The sequence below is a fragment of the Sceloporus undulatus genome, chromosome 1 (assembly GCF_019175285.1).
Source record: "Sceloporus undulatus isolate JIND9_A2432 ecotype Alabama chromosome 1, SceUnd_v1.1, whole genome shotgun sequence".
Classification (NCBI taxonomy): Eukaryota; Metazoa; Chordata; class Lepidosauria; order Squamata; family Phrynosomatidae; genus Sceloporus; species Sceloporus undulatus.
In genome coordinates, this window is record NC_056522.1 from 195,832,343 (window position 1) to 195,845,318 (window position 12,976).

Genomic DNA, 12,976 nt, shown 5'->3' on the forward strand with positions numbered 1-12,976 from the left:
CAACAGCTGTGTCACATAATTTAATTATTCTCTGAAGATACCAGTCACAGATGCCGGTGAAACATCAGGAATAAACTCTTCTAGAACATGGCCACATAGCCCAAAAAACCCACAAAAAACTATAAATTTAATTGTTTGTTTGTTTGTTGGTTTGTTGTTCCTAAGGTTATTGTCATTTAAGTTTATAATAGGTTAGAGTAGACTTAACAGCACAATAAAAACATAACTGGAACATTAAACGGAAAATCGGCACCCCCTGCCCCACCCCAGCAATCTTTTTTCCCCTTTGAAAGGGATTGGTTTGAGTCCTCAGGCAGTGCAACCAGTGCTGCTTTCCACCCAGCCAAATCAAGGTGCAAAGTGCCTAAAGGCAGCCAGCTTATTTTGGCACAAAAAAGGCAAGAAATCTATTCAAAACCTGACATCAGAAATATAATTGTGGCAAATTATAGACTTTAAATTGGCTGCCATTTCATGACACGCAAAATATGCTGCCTGATTAAGTCACCTCACCTTACCCAATGGTCTTTCAATCTGTTTATGATCTCCATCACTTTTATTTATATTCATGTGGGAAAGGGCAAGCAGAAATCTCCATGACTGTCATGTACAAATAATCATTCCGTCTCTGCCACAGCAACAGCCCTCCTGCACTGTTCAAGGATCTCACAATTGCTACAGCAACAGATAATGGCCCAATTGTTGTGTCTCAACCTGACATGAACGTTGCCATCTGACCTGAAATACCTCCCAGTCCCCCTTCCGAGGATAATGGAAGGTCCAGCGGGTTTTGTACAACCTTTGCTATAAATAATTCCTTATTTGTAGCCGAGCCCTCTTGCTCATGCTGAGAGAGGCTACAAAAAATAAAAGTAAAGAAATCCTCTTGCTCATAAAATAATACAGACTTTGTCCTTTCAGAAAAGTGAAAGCATAGCAATGTGCCCACTGAGGTTCACACTTTACAGCAGGGATGAGGAACCTATGACCTTCCAGATCTTGTTGGACTCCCACCAGGCCCTGGTAATCTGACCAGTGGTAAAGAATGACAGAAATAGTAGTTCATCAGCATCTGAAGAGCCTCAGTTTCCACCCTTGCTTTGCTAAGTGCTCATGCTTGCTATGTGAATACCCCAGTACAGTATTGCACTGGTGATTTGCACGGTAAAAAAAATGGAAAAGATGAAGGCTAGACACTAAGGTCTTCAGAACACACACTAAGGAGGCCCCTATTGTTTCCTCCAAGATACAGTATAGTGTTTAATGATTGGTTGATGCATCCTTTAAACATGTATTAATGTAAATAATGGGGGGACACCAATGTAACACCATTGTAGCAGCCATTTGATATATAAAGTGCACTTGGTAGCCTTGGGCAAATCCTTATCCATCAGCCTAAGCAATCTCAGAGAATCACTGAAAAAGGTTTAGAAAACTTAGAAAAGTGTTTTGTTTTGTTTGTTTTTTTCTGTTTTTTGCACTATAACTCCTAGGATGCCCCAGTCAGCATGGCTACTGTCTGGGGGGATCTGGGGGATGCTGGGAGCTGTAGTCCCAAAAGTGACTTTTTCAAGCTTTAGTGAAAGGAAATAATGCCATGTCACTCTGAAGACTGGTTTGCTGTCAGTGGCCTGTTACAGACTGCCAAAATAAAGCTGCTTTGGGTCTCTTTGGAGGTATGCTATTTAAATGATACATGCATCCTAAGAATCCGGAAGCTGCACCAAAAGCTGCACTCTGGTGCTTAGGAATAGAGTGTGGCTTTGGTGCGAACTCTGGACTCTTAGGACCCATGCGTCATTTAAATAGCATACCTCTAAAGAGACCTGAAGCAGCTTTATTTTGGCAGTCTGTAACAGGCCTATATATTTCTTGATTGTTCTGTACTTGCTGTGTGTGTGTGTGTGTGTCTGTGTGTATATGAGCCTTCAAGTCACCTAGTGACTTGAATTTCATATGGTTTCCTTAGGCATAACTGACAGTCAAGTTTATGAGCTCATTCCATTCAAAACCATTGTCATTAGAGATGATGAGATTTGTGTGGACCTATTCACACAAAAGAAGTGATCATTATATATTACATTCTATCTAACTACGAACATGCATGTGTGAATAAGCACCAATGATTTGAAGATACAAATAAACAGATTACGATTAGGAAGAAACTGTTATCACCAAAAGAAACAAAAAAAATTTGCTATCCTTTGGAGGAGGGAAGAACAATCAGTGCATTTTATTTTATTTTATTTTATTTTTTGATTCCCGAAAAATGAAATAAAGCTTTCAAAGGTACATTTTAAACTGAGAGTAAAGCATTCATTACCAAAATGCATGAGGGGGAATATTGTAAGACAGGTGCTCCATATACCTGGAACAAAATGTACCAGAGAGAGTGGAGGGAGGAAACCAATGCAAAAAGCTCTATAAAAGTTTTAATGGATTCTTTCAACTTGGAATGGCATTTTAATGTGATGTCTTAAATTATTTCAGCTTTTAGACGGACTGTTAATCCAAAGAGGTTCTTCTTTGTCTGGTAGAAGAATAACATTTCAAAAGCACACCCATCAGAATTGTTTGGTGGGCAGGATCCAAAATGCATCTGTTGCTGCAGTAGTTGTAGTGGTAGTAGTAGTAGTAGTAATAATAATAATAATAATAATAATAATAATAATAATAATAGCAGCAGCAGCAAAAACAACAGCTGATAGTCTCTACACTGGTTACTTAGTTATGTAACTATGCAATATCCCCTGGTCTAATCCCCAAATCCACCTTAATAGCCAACAGCCAGTTCTGGTGAAATAGGTCTCTTTGATTGGCAATTGAGGCATAAGTAGAATAAACTTTCTAGTCCTCTCTTGCTAGCAAACAAGACTGCCAAAAGGAATTGTGACAAGGCTCCTGCTTCACTGGGTGGGAGGTTGGAAAGCCATTTACCTCTTAGTGAATGCTTGCTTTGATTAATATGATGGAATATGATGTAGGAAATGTGATGCCTTACATGAAACGTGCCTAGATGACGAAATGTTTATGTTCCTCCCTAAATGAAGTGCATACGTATATGGATTTATTATTTTGTCCATGTTAATAGAATAGCCTAAAAAAGAATAGAGAGCCTGCTCATTCTCCTGTGTACAATTCCTGAGATTCCAAGTTTTAAGAGAGCATAAATAAAATGTTGATGGTACCTTTGCCTGTTTGGACTTTACTATCATTCATGAGTTGGGAGCCCCAGTAAACAGTGATAAGATGAGCCAAAGAAAAGTGGCAGGCAGAGTTACCAAGGGAGTTCTATATATATGAGTTCTAGATGTGAATCGTTTCCAATTTCTTGTTATCTGCAATGCTAGAAATTTGGGGACTGAAATAAACTTTCATTGTGGGAAAGAATATTTCTGTGGGGAAGGCAATGCACTCATTTGTATAGCTACTCTCCTGACTCGGATAGTCTATATTCAGTACAGCTTTCCGTTCTTATGAAACTCAAGCAAGGCTGATAGATCATCTGCTATTCACCAACACCTTTCGGGCCGCCAAACAAATGAAAACAGAATATTGTATGAGCAATGCAGTTTGTATGGCAGCCACTTTGATTACTAGTTCCCCCTCCTGCAAACTGTAAAGCAGCAAATAAATGCCTTGAAATCTCAGAAAGGGAAGAGTTTAAAGAGCCACAGTCTCAGGGGTTGATTCAGCACCAAAGAAATCAATAGGGGCTTAGTCCCATTGACTTTAAAGCAAGTTTGTTTTCTGGGGAGAGGGAAGTTGCCATGTGGAGAAAATGAATGGACTGTGATAGCAGAAGCACATCAATTCTACCAAGGGTATTACTGGTGCTGAAAAAGCAGTGAGCAAAGGGTTGGGGGAAGGACTTAATTAAAAGATTGCCCTGCTGATTTTGACATTTTTGGGTAAGCCAAGAAACTATTTCCTGAAGCCGATTCCCTCCTATACATTTTCAGGAGCTTACAAAGGCTCTGAAATATATGTTTAAAACATCCATGGCCTATTGTTGACCCTTTAAAATCCCCTGGAATAGGCATTTCTTTTTGCTGATGCAGATGCAGGAAATTCTGACTAAATCCTAAGTGAAATCCAGAAAAATAGATAAGCAGACTTAATCCTGCAGCCTATCAGACCCTTTTGCTCTTGCTGGGCTGTAGTTCGAGGCCTTGCATGGCAACCTAGGTCAGCAGTTTTGTTCTCCTTTATCTCAGCGGCATTGGCGTCTGCTCCTCCAAGGATGGAGTGGGCAGGGCAGGGGATGCATTCCCTGTTTCTCCAGCAACAAAGAAAGAGGAGAAGGAGGAGGAAAGGAAGGAAGGGAGGGAGGGGAAAAGAAAAATTGACCCCCTGCTCTCTGGTTAACATTGGTAGCCCAGGCAAGCAGCAGAAGCTGTGTCTTCTCTATCTTCTTTCGAAAAGGCCTTTGTGAAGTCAGTCACAAAGACTTGAAAAGGAGTGCAGAAGGGGGAAAGTTTTACGTTTCTGCAAAAGACACGCACACAAGCCTCATACCCTTCACAGTCTTAATTCTCTGTGGCACTCAGGGATGCTTTTCAGCCAGGAACACTTAAGGAAATGGCTGGCTGTGTTTGCTAATAAGGGCAAAGAGTTTCCAATATGCCCATGTAGAGCATGCAAATTGGACTGACAAGAGATGCCTTCCGAGACTCCAGATGGGTTAAAAATAAATTTAAAAGCAGGGGGAGGGGGTCAAGCAATGTTCAAAATACTGTTGTGAAAGCTCAAGGAAAAGTAGGATGCTGTTCATATGTTTGAAAGCAACCCAGATAGGTGTTTGGTTAAGAGCTTGGAAATCCTATGAATTACTGGTTTAACGCAGTGGGTGGAGTTAGCCAGGGACAGGAACTGGGTCTTTGCCACAATTATGTGGGTAATTTGATTTTAATATATATATTTGTGAGAGAATGGAAAGCACGGTCACAAGTCTAACTTACACCATAACTAAGTAATAGGGTGCCAAGCAGGATTTTCATTTAGAGCTTTAAAGTTGCCTCCAATAAGTGTTGAGTATTGAAACAATATAAACACAGCCAGGTGGTCACACCATTCACTTGAATAAAGTCCCCTTGATTTATAATATTCCCCCAAGGAACTCAGACTTGCCACTGATACCATCTTCCAGCCTTCATGCACTCAGCTCTTTGCACAAGAGCCTAAGAATTCATTGACACTTCACAATTATAGTATTATACAGTCAGTCCTACATTGCCACAGGTTCATGGATTCTTCCAACCATGGCCTGAAAATATTACCTCAAAAATATCCAGAAAGAAAACTTTGATTATGCCTTTTTTATATATATGAGAAACCATTTTATTACCCCATTGTACAGAATGGCACTTTAATCCATGGATTCTGGTATCAACAAGGGGGTCCTGGAACCAAACTCTAGTAGATACGAAAAGCCCACTGTGATTCCACTTAAATGGCCAGGGCTCCATCCTATGGAAACCTGGGTTTTTGTTTTCTTGTTGTTTGTAAGATATTTATAATTCTCTCTTCTAGAGAGCTCTGAAACCTCACAAAAGTACAAACCCCGTGATTACTTAGGATGGAGCCACGATAATTAAAGTGGCATCGAGTGTTATAATTGTGTAGCATGAAAGAAACCTAGGGCCAGAATTCTGCACCAGGATATTATGTGTCTTATGTTATTCTGTCTCCTTAGCTGCATCTCCTGATGCTAGCCCTCTATCACAAGGCTACATATCCTCTCCCCCCCACACACACACATACACCACATGGCCATTTCAGGATTGTTGGACAGTGAAGGAAGTATCTACATAATTTTAAAGTACACAATGTAAACAGTGAAATAGTATAAGATTTTCCATGCTTGGTTTCAGTTATCAATCAGAGTGGAGACTGCACTCAAGAAATCAAAAGAAGACTTGGAAGGGCAGCTAGGAAGGAACTAGACAAGATCCTGATGTGTAAAAATGTGTCTTGAATACTAAAGTTAGGATGGTCCATGCCATAATATTCCCCCATCTTTGTGTATGGTTGTGAAAGCTGGACAGTGAAAAAAACCTGATAGGAAGAAAATCAACGCATATGAAATGTAGTCCTGAAGAAGAGTTCTGTGGATATCATGGACTGCTAAAGAAGCCAATAAATGGGTCCCAGAGCAAATGAGGCCTGAACAATCTAGAAACAAAGATGATTAAACTGAGGTTGTCATATTTTAGCCATATCATGAGAAGAAAGAACTTACTAGAAAAGACGATAATGCTTGGTAAAGTGGAGGGCAATAAAAAAAGAGGAAGATCACATATCAGATGGAGAGATTTAATCAGAGAAGCCACATCTTCAAGATCTGGGCAGGACAGTGAAGGATGGGTTGACCGAGGTCTCTCATTCATGGTGTTGCAATACATCAACTCAAGTTTTATATCACATTTTCAGGAAACTGATCAATATAATCCAGTTGTCATAAAAATTATTGATGCCTCCCTCCCCCCTCGACCTCTATGTTGTTTTTGTTGTTGTGTGCCTTTTGTGCCTTCCAGTTGTTTCTGACTTATGGGAACCCTAAAGCATCATGGGGTTTTCTTGACAAGTTTCTTCAGATAGAGTTTGCCATTGCCTCCCTCTGAGGCTGAGAGAATGTGACTTTCCCAAGGTCACCCAGTGGGTTTCCATGGCTGAGCTGGGATTTGAATCCTGGTCTCCAGAGTCATAGTGCAATGCTCCAACCACGATGCCATGCTGACTCTCCTTTAACCATTTGTACACTGTAATTCAGAAGTGAGTCAGGGTGAATCTGGGTGAACAAAATAAAAGTATACTTTTATAGTGCTTTGGGGGGGATGAAGTTTGTCATTAGAAGATATACCTATTTTTAGCTAGAAAAGATAAGAACACTTCTCCTTTCTGCAAAGTACCTGAAAGCAAGCAACAACAGTGAAGTGTTTTCTACCCACTTGTAACAAAATATAAAGGCTGTAATGGAAGCTTCTGCTGTCCTTCCCTCACCCACATTTTTTTAAAGTGTGGATTACAGTACCTGTGAACCTTGAGAGCTAAAGTTTGTTTTGCACACTTACATATACTTATGTATGTGTGCACATATATTAATATTATATATGTGTGCTTGACTTAAAAGCAAACAAATAGCACCTCTGACAAGTTTGTTCTGGCTCTCAGAAGGATGCTGTTAATCCCTAATATATGTGTGCATTTGTGTGTGCTTGTGTGTATGTGATTAACAAACAGAACGTAATAAATATAAATTAGCAAAAAGGTTTAAGTTTTGGCCTTCTTCACTCACTAAAAACCACTAAGAACGTTGGCAACCATTTTGGATGCTGTTCATTTTTGTTTTCAGTAAGTGAAGAAAGCAGAAGCTGAATTATTTTTCCATTTCATCTATTAAGGTCTGTTTGTTAATCACTCAGATGGATACAGGCTGGCAGACAGAGATAGATGTAAAGCTGTCGGAAAGGTAATATGGTTCATTTTCAAGGGACGCATGAAGAATTCAGACATTCAGTGCTTATACAGCCTATATTTACTTTCCTGATCTTCATAAAGTCTAATCATGGCCAGCAAAAATGTTACTAACCACATATATATATATATATGCGCGCAAAAATGTGATGGTACATTGGGACTGTGGTATCTGCTGCGGTTTTGTTTCAGGAAATACAGACACACACCCCCATGTGGATATGAGTTCTCAAATAACATTATATACAATGGCATAGTAAAATGGTGTCTTTTATATAAAATAGGAAAATCAAGATTTGCTTTTTGGAATTTACATTTGTTTTCAGTATTTTCAAGCCATGGATGGTTGAATCTGTGGATGCAGAATCTGTGGATACAAAGGTTAAAGAGAGCAGGTAGAGGAATTCAAAGACATCAACATTTTGGATAGTTCATCTACTAAGACTCTGTGTGTGTGTGTGTGTGTGTGTGTGTGTATATACAATATAGAAGAAAAAGAAGGTTCAAGAACACAGATGCTACACAAAATTGTTTTACAGTGGACCTTTGTTATACACTGGGGTTTGGTTCCAAGATCCTGCGTGTATAACAAAATCTGTGGATGCTCCAGTCCCATTAAATATAATGACATAGCAAAATGGTGTCCCTTATAAAAAAAATGGAAAATCAAGGTTAGATATTTGAAATTTATACTTTTTTTTTTGAACATCTTCAAATCATGGATGCTTGAATCCCTGTATAAAAAATCTATGTATAAGAATGGCTGACTGTACAATCAGTAGTCTCTTTGACCTCTTAACCACCCTCTGACTGTTTATTCCTATCTCATGGTTAGAACATTCCAGTCTGTTTCCAGGCACAGTTCAAAGCACTAGTTATGATCTGCAAAATCTTGTTTGACTCAGGTCCTGGGCCTTGTTCTCATTATGAAATTTTACCGCTATTATTCCAGTTTAACTGCCACAGTTCTTTATTATGAGATCCCGAGGTTTTCCATTTAAGGATGGGCCTTCAAAATCCATAGCCAGGGAGCTCCTCTGGTGCCTCTGACCAAATTACAAGCCCCAGCAAGATTCAGTGGGTGCATCCATGATAGTTCAAGTGCAATCAAAATGCTATAATTCTGCGATGCAAATGTGCCCCAAGTTATCTGAAGGACCATGTGTCCTCATATGAACCTGGGTATGTCTTAAGAATGTTTAGGGAAGCCCTTCTCTCTCTGTTTCACAACCCTCACAGGGACATCTGGTGGGAATGCAGGAGAGGGCCTTCTCAGTAGCTGCCCCCAGGCTATGGAACTTACTTCTTAGAGAGGTTACATTGGGACCCTCCTTACTATCTTTTCATAGGCTAGTGAAGCCTTTTTGCTTTGGCAGGACCATGAAGGCCTTTGAAGGCTTACTGCATAGCCTTTCGTGTGCTGTGCTATTTATATTTGTCGTTCTTTTTGTAATGGTCTATTTTAATTGCTTTTTATTTTATTGATATGTTAATTATATTTTAACCTTTGTACTAGTTATTTGTTTGTTTATCTTCATCTTTTTTTATCTCAGACTTTTCCAAGTTGCTTTCCACCCGGTGGCCGGACCCTAGGAGCACAGCATCTGTTTTTAAAATAACATTCTGTGGTTGGATTCTCCTCTCTTCGAGCTCAAGATTAGATCCAGGCTTTGATCACAAGTCCAAAGGAGTGGCTGTCTTGATTTAAACAGTTATCACGAAGCAGTAACAATGCAACAGCAACACCACATCCAGCTTGCTTTAATCTATGTTTTTTGAGACAGAAGGAGAACAAAGAAGAAAGAGAAGAATAGAGCATATCCGGTTCTATAGTAAGATTTATCATTGTGACATACAGGTCAGGGAATTATAGAGCAAAGGCCCTTCAAGAAGTGTTGCCATGTGGACACTGCAACTCTTCATTTCAACCAGGCTGAAAGCAATTTAAGCACCATTGGATATCCTCCTAAAAAATCAACAACTAGATGTCAGAATTGTCACTTTGTGAACATGATGGGAATTCTTTCTTAGAGACTTTCACCGTCCCATACTGTACATCATCCTAAACGTTCCAGATCATCCAAAGTGTGTGTTGATACCAAATGTATGGACTTTATCACACAGGGAAAATTGGAAGGTTAGATGGGATAGAACCCAGGGTTATCCAACATATTAGGCTGTAACTGGGAGTAAGAGCCACATGGGGTCACCACATAGGCACACTTGCGCAAATGGTTTTCAGATGACATTGCGTGCAAACTGCATGGAATCTGAACAGAAAGTGTCAAGAATCATGAAATGGGCATTTTCAGTAAAACACCATGTTTTAATTTCTATTTCAATCACTAATTCACTTTCTTTGTGCAAGTGCTCCAGTGTGAAAGATATTTGCGGTTTGTTCATGAGATTTTACTTGTTGCCAGATTTCCGATTATTCTTTGGGGCGAGTTTACTTCCTGGTTTTGTTGTGCCCAGTTGAACACAGCTTCGGGGCAAAGAATGTTTTTTCTCACAGAGGACCTCTTGGAATTCCTCCTGGAACAGAAGGCCAAAATGGAGGATTTGTCCTAGAAACTGAGGATGCCTGCCCCGAGTCTGAGCTTGTGGCTCAGACTAGACCCACCAGGGTCAAGGAGGAAGGAATGCAGTTCCTACATCAGTCCCTTGCCAGGGCTTGGTCCCAAAGCAGAAGGCCTGTTCTCCTTCCCTTGGGCTGGAAGCACCCATCAGCTGGGTCCCCCCTGGCTTGCAGGAGCACCTTGCAGGCGCAGAGTGAAGGATTGCTCCTTGCTTTTGCTTGGGCTTCTGCACACTGCAGAGACCCATCCAGACCAACTCCATTCTGCCATGCAGGAACATCTGGCTACAGGGCTGCCTCCCTCTCTTTGCCATTCAATGTGTCTCTGCCCCACAGCTTGTGCCTCCCTGCCAGTCCCTCGCCAAGTTAGGATCTGCACTGCAGGAATGATCCAGTTTGACATCACTATAACTGCCATGGAAGCACCCCCTGTCACAGATGGCCATCCAGAGATTGCCAAAGAAGGAGACCCCCACCACTCTCCCAGGGAGAAATGACAGATTTGCGCATCATTTCTGGTGATGCAACTACTGCTTCTGTGTGCGTGCTCGAAAAAACAATAGGATTTGTCCACATCCCTGTGAAAACCAAATACGCTTTCTACCCACTTTCTCCTGTTGGCAATATGCTTCTAATGCCTTGTTGTGCTCTGTGTGTAAAAATCATTAGCACAATTGTGCGTTTATCCAAGATGCAAGCATTTCAGTCATTTCCAGGATGCAAGCACATAGGTCCCCATATGATAAACTACTAAGAAGAGTCAGCATAAGATAGGGCCAATCTCTCTCTCTCTCTCTCTCTCTCTCTCTCACACACACACACACACACACACACAAATTACATTTCCAAACAGCATGCACTAAGACTGTGGAGACTGATCCTCCAGGCAGGAACATGAGCTGCCTATTGTGTTACTTGTACTGATTCAGTGCCGCAGGCTCCTCCATAAAGAGAGCGTGGAATCCCCAATCCTTCATTGTACTGTGCATAGTTTCTCTAAGTAGCAGAACAGCTTCCGGCTTCCATGCCAACAAGCGACCCTCTCTCTGTTCCTCTGCCAGCAAAGAACAAGGGACACATGTTGATGTGAATATGCCATATTTCCAAAGAGGAGGAAGAGAATGGGGAGATGCAAAGCTGTACATGTTATCTCCTAGTGCAGATTTGGGTTAAAGGCAACAGCTTGCATGGCACTATATGTGTTGATACTTAGGATGGTGATACTACAGAACAAAAGACTTTAGAGCCAGCATGATGTAGTGGTTTGATTCTTGGACTAGGACTCCAGAAACAACAGGCCTCTGCCTGCCAAGTTGAAGAGCCCTCCCCCCGACCACCATCTTGAGGGGAGAGAAGCAGAGTGGGTTTTTTTTTTTTTTGGTTACTTGCTTTGTTGTTGTATATGCATATGTATGCTGTAAACCGCTTTGATCGTAGGAAAAGCGGTATTATTATTATTATTATTATTATTATTATTATTATTATACCAGGGATCAAATCCTAATTCAGCCATGGAAAGCCCCAGGGTGACCTTGGTTGTGTTACGCTTTCTCAGTCTTAGCAAAAGGCAATAGCAATCCCCCTTTTAAGAAAGTCTATGACACAGTCACCATAAGTCCAAATTGACGTAAATGCACATAAGAAGACTTTTCAATCCTTTCCAATATCATGATTCTTTCACTTGACCTTCCTGGCCTGTATCACTTTGGACTGGATGGAATCTCAGATTTCGTTGATTGTAATTTGCCCCCTTATTCCACTACTTGGGGGGCGGGGTTACCCATCCTCATCCAAGGTCCACCCTGCAGCTGCCAAACAGAGGAGCATCCTCTGTGAAGTAAGATACAGGGTCACTCTTAGTGGGTAGTACTGTCACTGTGATGTGCATATCATCCAGCCTGACCCACAACTGGCTGCACAAGGATTTGGTGCTGTTTTGTTTGGGGATAGATTTTGTTAAGATTAAGCATACTTTGGATCCCTTTTCAATATTGTAATGAGTTGATTAATTTTAGTTTTCTTAATTTGTTCCATGACTTACTACTGTTTCATAATAATTGCGTACAAAGGGAAAGTAATGAGAATGAAATAAGATAAATAAAGAGGCATTTATTCTTGCTGCCTTAACAGTCCTTTGGTTAAAAGGTCAAGATAAAAACAGGAAACAAGGAAATAATTAAAATCTTTCAACAAATTATTTTAAACATCCCCTATTAATAACAGTTCCCAAAATCTTCCAGAAATAGAAAGCAGGGGGAAAGTGGGTCCAGAGATGTAATGGTCACTAGATATCTGCAACAGCACAACATAGAGCAATTAAATCAGTCATTCTCTTCTTCATAGAAGGGATTGGGTTTTCCAGTTCCATTTTCCAAAAAACAACAACAGTCGGCCCTTCTTATACACGGATTTTTTATACACGGATTCAAGCATACACGGTTTGAAAATGTTCCAAAAAAGTATAAATTTACCTTTTCCATTTTTTATAAGGGACACCATTTTGCTATGTCATTATATCTAATGGGACTTGAGCATACACTGATTTTGTTATACACGGGGGATCTTGGAACCAAACCCCAGCGTATAACAAGGGTCCACTGAAACTGTTTTGGAAATGGTTTGAAAAGAGCCTATGGAGTAGGAGGCAAATTGTCTATTATGGACAGCTGTGGCGTTATCCAAAAGAACCCCCACACCCTTAGGCACCGACACTCTATACCTCATACATCTGGAATATTATGTCTCTCCTCAGACATCATTATCTTCCATGAATGCAAGTTGAAGAGTATTTTAAATAACCAGAACCGAACTAGGGTTATATTGGGTGCAGGGTTCTCTGCAACAGAAATGAAACCATTTCTTTTTCCTTTCAAATTATGACACATCACACACAGGACACCTATGAACGCAGGAAGAACAGAT